We start from the raw sequence: 6,164 nt of genomic DNA, 5'->3' as shown, positions 1-6,164 counted from the left end.
CATTTTTTCTGATGATATTAGCATGAGGTTTTAAGTGCTTCATAATACACAACTACATAGATATAAGTTGTGAGTTGTGTTGAAGGTTGATGAAGGGAATTGATTGTGTCTGAGCAACTAAGGAATACTTTCCTGTCTAAGAGACAGTTCTGATAAAATATGAAGACAGGGTGGAGCTGGGACATTTTTAGCAAAGAAAATCACAATGGGAGAATCAGGAAGTGTAGGGAGCAAGTGATAATTTTAGAAACATTAAGGACCTGAGCAAGGAGAGAATAGGATGGGGTAGCATTAGGATGGAGCGCCAAGACAGATCAAGTCAGACCTAATCACCTAATTTAAGGAATTCAGGGCATTAGAAAACTAATGAAATCCCTGGAGTGCTTGGTGTAGGAGAATCTGTAAGTAGATTTGTGTTTTTACAAGCTCATTCCACCTCCAGTGAACAGGACACCTGAGAGGTGGCCAGAATAATAACAGGGGTATGTCTAAAAAGTAGTTGCAATCCACACATATAGAGCATGATGATGGGTTGAACTTCCGGGTAGCAAAGGTGACAGGCAGAATGACTGAGAAAATCTTGGAGGTAAGATGGACAGTGCTCAGGGAGTTGGGAAGGCTACTGCAGATTGGCTTGTTTAGCCTCGGTAGATCTTGGTGGTATTCCCTAACAATTCTGTCCCATGTTAGGACCATTAGGATAATGCAAGATAAAGTGTGTTGTTGTGTGCCTGTGCTACTCTGATTCTTCTCAGAGGGGTGAGAAGAGAGTATGCCTCAGTCATCTCTATTTGCAATTTCTCCTCTTCAACAACCTAGCCCAGTAGTAGAGACAGTGCTTGATTCAGATTTTGTAGATCAGATTGTGACTGCATGTTAGGCTTTTTTTTTTTTTGCATCTAACTTGTCCTTTTTAAAGTTGTATAAAGACATGGAAGATATGGAAAATGTCAAAAGATTTGGGAGAACAAAGGATCTATGGAGGAATCTGACTTTTTTTTTTTTTTTTTACGTTACTTACTTTGGTTTTATTTGTCTTCCTTGTTACCATTTCTTTCTTATTTCTCTGACCCACTACTGGTGGAATCTGACTGTTATTAGGATTATGTGTCATTTCTCCCCCTTACTTGAAAGTTCACTCGTTTCTATTACTTCATACAAGGAGAATTATTTGAGTTAGCATAGGACCTACTGAATGCCAAGAGTCATTGGTGTTGTTGCATGCTCCATAGATGGCTGTGGTCTGTGTCCAGTTCTCCCCTGTGGGGTAGCCTATCGCCATGCTCCCCGTGTGTGTTATATGTTAGTGAGACAATCTTTCTTATTGAGCACATTGGTCAGTATTTATCTTCATGGAAAAATTAATCTATCTCAGAGTGTAAGAGATTGCTTAATAAATGTCAAGGTTACCTGTTATCTAATACATAGATTCATTAAAAAGGCTCCTCTTAACTTCATTAGAACAAATGCCCTAGGGCATTTTGGAAGGTGAACAAAGAACTCATCTTTCACTGTTATAGACTGCAAGTAGTCCAAGACCCTAGGACCTAAAACTGGATTCTACCACCCAGCTTGTGTGAAGATCATAAAATGCCTACTGGTACTTTCTTATATGTTTCTAGGGACTTTTATTTCTTCATTTTTTTTGTGGGGGAAAATTGAGTAATTGGAATGTATCACTAGCAAAGGACAGCCATTTGCATGCTGATCTTTCTTCCTGACTTCTTGTGGCTCTACTGGAATGCAGAGTGATATTCTCCTCTGACCTGTTTGCGTGATCTTCTTACCCAAACTTCAGTTTTAGCTCTGAAGTGACTCTGAGTTGTAGCTAATGAAACTCTAGGAACAGTTGTAGAGGATGCAAAGGCCAAACAATTTGAGATCAAATTTGTCAAGTAGCATTTCACAAAATGACTTATTGTGTTTTTCATTCTCTATCATACTTACAATTCTAAATGTCAGATTCTGTCCTCATATTCCTTCTCCGTCTGATGGAATTGGGCTCTCTCCTTTGGGCGCAGATGCCCCCATTCCTTCTTTCTAAAATACAACTTACAACAGGATACTGTAAATTTCCCACTTCCTGGAGGGAAAGGATTTTGCCATTACTCATCTTTCAATATACTGTTCCTACTAGAGTTCTTGGTTCCATTGCAAGAGCTTAACATATTTGTTGAGTGAATAATGCATACTTCATTAAGAGCATGTGATTTTATGTAAGGTAAAACATTTTAAAGTTTGAACATATATTAATTAGTTTACGTAACAAATATATTTCAAAATTTCATAGGATTAGTCAAACTGAATGTATTTTCAGTCACATGACAACTATGTGGTGGGTAATGATTAGTGGGTAGGGAGCTTTGAATTCCCTACACTTTCTTATAACCCTGCATGCTTCTAGGTATAAGTTGGAAGCCTATATCTATGATGGAGAAACTCCTGGGCATGCTCTTGTGTTACAGCGGTGCCTGCTGCCTTTAGCAAGACATATCCCTCTCATTAATCTACTCACCTCATATTAATTTGAGAGTTTACTTTTTGCAAGAAAATGTTCTAAGCACTTTGGATGTAACAGTAAGCAGATTACTTTCCTTGGGGAATTTACATTTTACTAGTAGTAAGTAACAAACCATAAGCAAACTAAATGACACTGCTTAGTGTTTTGGGATGTGATACGTGCTATGGAAAAATACAGGGTCTATCAAGGCAAACACAATCAGGCATATCTAGCAGGGCTTGTTGAAAGCTTATATTAATTATATTATGTTTTTTATTATAAATATATAATACTTATAATACATAGTCATACCAGCACATTATATTGATGGATTAATATTATATATTAATAATATGACATATATAATAATTATAACATGTTCTATTCTATTCTATTAATGAGGGCGTCTTTGAAATCAGGTAGCACTGGGTAATCTTTCCTAAATATGACCAGTTTGCAGATGTGTATATACTGCACATAGAAAGATCTCACCACCTAGTCTTTATCATTACTCTTTCTAGAGCATTATATCCACTAGTCCAATTGATTTGATGTAGACACCAGACTCCAAGACTCCAAACTATTTCATTTCCTTTTCTTGACTATTGTATTCTTTTAAAAAATTCATATCTGTATATATTATTTATTAAACAAGTTCCTCTCTGCTGCCATTTCCTTCTTGCTACTCTCTTAGTTCCTTGGTTTAACACATAGAACCTTTTTTCCTTTATTTGCATTTCTGTTGACAGAACCTAGGGTGTAACACATGCTGGGCAAGCATTCCACCACCAAGGTACACCTGCAGCCCAGTGGAAACAGTATTTCTCTTCTTAATCTAGTCATTCGAATGCTATGGGGGCACATGGGGGGTGACTGGGAGGGAGGCAGTGAGCAGGATGTAAAGTGAGTAAGTAAAAAAAATTAAATTAAATTAAAAATAATTAGAATGCTTCTTCTCTGTCAACTAATGAGCATAGGTTTGACAGCTCATCTCTAGACTTTGCATCCTTTTGATGCCAGTGATGAGGACTGGAGAGGCCTCATGGAGAGACAAAAAGAGGGGATTCATACCTAGTGTTTCTAGGTTCTTCTTACAGTCAGAGGAAGGATTCAGAGATGCAATGAAGGACTTCTCAAGAGTCACATCAGCACACTATGTATAGACTTTAATGGAGGAGATGCTTATTCATGAGCTAGGGCAAGGGGGGAGGTCAAGAATTCCCAGAGTGTGAAGTTGATGAATCTTCTTCATTAATTGAATTTTAGTCTGGATTCCTTATATCATGCATTTGATGTAGAAAAAATTTCAAGGAGAGAGTACTCAGTCTTGCCAAATGTGGTTGGGGGAGGGGGTGTAAGATGTGACCTGAGGGCACTGGAGCCACTGTCACTGAGCCCAGACCATGCTGTTGTTGGCCTGCCAGCCTCCAGGACCACGTCATGCACTAATGGTCTTAAAAGATTCAAAGTCTAAGATGGCAACCCTCAAGAACTAGCTGATTATGAATCTTCTTAAGGAAAAAACAGATTATACAGAACAAGCTTATGGCTATTGGGGTTGGTGCTGTTGGCACAGCTTGTGCCATCAGTATCTTAATGAAAGATTTGGCAGATGAGCTTGCCCTTGTTGATGTCATGGAAGGCAAACTGAAGGGAGAGATGATGGATCTCCAGCCTTTTCCTCAGAACACCAAGAATTGTCTCCAGTAAAGACCATAGTATGACTGCAAACTCCAAGCTGGTCATTATCACAGAGGGGGCCCATCAGCAAGAGGGAGAGGGCTGGCTCAATCTGGTCCAGTGAAACGTGAACACCTTCAAGTTCATCATCTCAACGTTGTAAAGTACAGTCCACACTGCAAGCTGCTGATTGTCTCAAATCCAGTGGCTATCTTGACCTATGTGGCTTGGAAAATAACTGGTTTTCTCAAAATCTGAGTTATTGGAAATGATTGTAATCTAGAGTCAGCTTGGTTCTGTGACCTGATGGGAGAAAGGCTGAGAGTTTACCCACTGAGCCATCACGGGTGGGTCCTGGGAGAGATTATGGTGACTCTGGGTGCCCGTCTGGAGTGGTGTGAATGTTGCCAGTGTCTACCTGAAGAATCTGAACTCAGAACTGGGCACTGATGCAGACAAGGAGCAGTGGAAAGGGTTTCACAAGCAGGTGCTTGATAGTGCCTACGAGGTGATCAAGCTGAAAGGTTATACATTGTGCGTCATTGGCTTCTCTCTGACAGACTTGGCCAAGAACATAATGAAGAACTTTAGGTTGCATCCCATTTCCACCATGATTTAGTGTCTCTATAGAATCAATGGTGATCTCTTCCTCAGTGTCCCTTGTATCCTGGGCTAAAATGGAATCTCAGATGTTGTGAGAGTGACTCTGACTCCTGAAGAGGAGGTCCACCTGAAGAAGAGAGCAGATGTCCTCTGGGTAATCCAGAAGGAGTTGCAGTTCTAAAGTCTTCCCAATGTCCCAACACTTCACTGTCTAGGCTGCAGCATAGCTTCTATGGAGACCACACAGTGTCTCCTCATTTGAGCTGGGGTTAGTAAAGTTGTTGAGGCAGTCTGAGGAAAATCTCAGTCCCCACAGCTGTACCCTGCTGCTAAGTGATACATGTGTAGTGGTAACCTGGTTAACATGACAGTCTCACTGTCTCCAAGACATATGGCCAACTGTGTGCAGGCTTTGACCATCCTGTGAATCTGTTTCATTGTTGTGCTGTGCACATTCACCAAACATGCCTAGGTCAACGAGTTCTCAGTTAGTCTTAACCTGGCTCCAGTGTGTAAGTCCAATATGCATATCTTGTGAATAAATGTTCTACAGAATACACACACACACACACACACACACACACACACACACACACACACACAAACACACGCACACACGCGTGTGTGTGTGAGAGAGTGTGTGTCTGTAGTGTACATTGCAATATTACATGAAATGTAAGATCTGCATGTGGATGATGCAACCAACCACCTACATGTCATGCCAATGAAAACACCAAATAAACCTTGAGCAGTGAAAAGAAAGATGTGGGCTGTGAGCAATCAACTGGCTTTGGAAAACCAAATGCAATTGCTCATCTTGGCAAGAGCCATTTCTGAAGAGTGATGGGGAAAGAGCTGTTCCAAGTGGGTAGAGGAGAGATGAGAAAAGATGAGGAAAAGGAGGAAGAAGAGAAGGGGGAGGAGGAAGAGGAAGAGGAAGAGAAAGAGGAAGAGGAAGATGAGGAGGTTATGTTAAGTATATAGTATTTTTCCAAAGAATATAGGGACAGAGAAACAATATATATAAGGATGAACAAGGGATATTATTGAAAATTATTTTGTTTTTTAGCTGCCTCCTTTTTTCCTTCTCTTCCTTGTCCTGCCCTCTTCCTCCTCCTCCTCCTCCTCCTCCTCCTCCTCCTCCTCCTCCTCTGCCTTCTCTTTTATATTTTCTGTTTTTGAGAAAAGTTCTAGCTATATAACTGACTTTCCTGGGACTTGATATGTAGACTGGTCTGGTCTCAGACTCTAGATCATTCCTCTATGTCTGCCTCCTGTGTGCTGGGAATACAAGTGCACACTACCATACTTGACTTTAAACCTCTTTTCTTTATAAGCTGGCTTCCTTAACATTTGTCATGGAGTTGGAAAGCTGACTTAC

The 6,164-nt window shown here is 40.3% G+C and overlaps 1 pseudogene; it reads left to right on the top strand.

Annotated features, from left to right (window-relative positions):
• The first annotated feature begins 3,975 nt into the window (after window positions 1–3,975).
• On the top strand, window positions 3,976–4,964 carry LOC110284273 (L-lactate dehydrogenase A chain-like; annotated as a pseudogene).
• The last annotated feature ends 1,200 nt before the right edge of the window (window positions 4,965–6,164 follow it).

Source organism: Mus caroli, unplaced genomic scaffold, assembly GCF_978045245.1.
Source record: "Mus caroli unplaced genomic scaffold, Mus_caroli_1 scaffold_18, whole genome shotgun sequence".
NCBI lineage: Eukaryota > Metazoa > Chordata > Mammalia > Rodentia > Muridae > Mus > Mus caroli.
The sequence above is the reverse complement of the archived record's forward strand: the minus strand, read 5'-3'. Positions and strand labels throughout refer to the sequence as shown.